We start from the raw sequence: 1,778 nt of genomic DNA on the forward strand, positions 1-1,778 counted from the left end.
AGAATCAGTATTCATCAGAGCATGGTAGGTCAATTTCAAACTACAAAAATCCACAAAACACATCAAAATAAGTATAGTGCATACAACTATTCCACAGTCTAAGAAAAAGAAGTCCACATATATATATATATATAAATTTACAGACTGATAATGTTGGTAAATGTGAAGTATTTTTTTTTAATATTTATTTATTTGGCTGTACCAAGTCTTAGTTGTGGCATGTGGTATCTAGTTCCCTGACCAGGGATCGAACCTGGGGCCCCTGCATTGGGAGCACAGAGTCTTGGCCACTGGACCATCAGGGAAGCCCTGTGAAGTATTTTAATATGTGATCGACAGGTCCTCTCCTATTACTGAGGTTGTTTTACAGAAACAGCAGTGTCTACAGTCAGTTTCGTCAAGTACACAATCACCCCCCCCATCTCCCCACCCAGAGAGACCCTTGAGATGGGAAAATGAGGAGGGAGGATACCATAGAGGCTATTTTATAGAAAAAATATGTTAAGTATCATACTAAGTGAAGTAAGCTAAAAACAAGTATTATATGATTTCACTTATATGTGGGATATAAAAAATAATATAAATAAGTCTATAAACAAAACAGAAATAGACCCACAGACATAGAAAACAAACGTATGGTTACAGAAGGGGCAAGAAGGGGAGAGATAAATTAGGAATATGGGACTGACAGATACAAACCACTATACGCGAACTAGATTAACAACAAGAACCTAGCATACAGCACAGGGAACTCCATTCAGTACCTTGTAATAACATATAATGGTAAAGAATCTGAAAAAGATTTTACATATATATGTGTGTGTCTGTGTGTGTGTGTGCACGCGCATGTGCATGTATATATGTGTGTGTGTGTATCTGAATCACTTTCAGATGAATACCTGAAGCTAACACAGTATCGTAAATCAAGTTTGTATGTATAAGTGTTGAGTGGCTCAGTCGTGTCCGACTCTTTGCGACCCCAAGGACCACAGCCCTCTAGGCTCCTCTGTCCATGGGATTCTCCAGGCAAGAAAAGTGGTGTGGGTTTTCATGGCCTCTTCCAGGGGATCTTCCTGACCCAGGGATCAAACCTGCGTCTCTCGCATCTCCTGCATTGGCAGGCAGATTCTTTACCACTGCACCACCTGGGAAGCCCATGTAAATTAATTATAGATAAATTTAAGAAAAGGAAAAAATACGTTACAACAAAACTCACAACAGATGTGTCATTTCTACAAAAGGAACAGATACTGATGTTCTTTTTTAATGAATAAAAATATTGAGAAAAAGAATGCTTGCAAGAGCCCTTAAGAACATATCCATTCATTCTGTCCTTCAATCTTCTAGCAGGAAAAGAACTAAAGCTATGTTCACAGATTTAACAAGCAAAAAAAAAAAAAAGAAAGAAAAAGAGGCAAATCCATAGAGACAGAAAACAGAGGTTAAAAGTCTATGTTAAAAAATTTACCACCTTGAGCATTTCTAAGTGTACAGTCCAGTGGCATCAAGTACATTCACTTTGCTGTGTAACCCTTGCCACAATCTGTCTCCAGAGCTGTTCATCTTGTAACCTTTTCATTTAACATTTATTTTATTTATTAGGCTTCCCTGGTGGCTAAGATGGTAAAGAATCTGCCCATAATGCAGGAGACCTGGGTTCAATCCCTGGGTTGAGAAGTTCCCCTGGAGAAGGGAATGGTTAACCACTCCAGTATTTTTGCTTGAAGAATTCCATGGACAGAGGAGCCTGGTGGGTTACAGTCCCTGAGGTTGCAAAG

The 1,778-nt window shown here is 38.9% G+C and overlaps 1 non-coding gene across 1 annotated transcript; it reads right to left on the bottom strand.

Moving 5' to 3' along the window:
- Positions 1 to 232: 232 nt before the first annotated feature.
- Positions 233 to 305, bottom strand: TRNAG-CCC (transfer RNA glycine (anticodon CCC)). The gene has a single exon. It is a non-coding gene; the product is annotated as a tRNA-Gly (tRNA).
- Between the last annotated feature and the right edge of the window lie 1,473 nt (positions 306 to 1,778).

Source organism: Muntiacus reevesi, chromosome 4, assembly GCF_963930625.1.
Source record: "Muntiacus reevesi chromosome 4, mMunRee1.1, whole genome shotgun sequence".
In the NCBI taxonomy this organism is placed as follows: domain Eukaryota; kingdom Metazoa; phylum Chordata; class Mammalia; order Artiodactyla; family Cervidae; genus Muntiacus; species Muntiacus reevesi.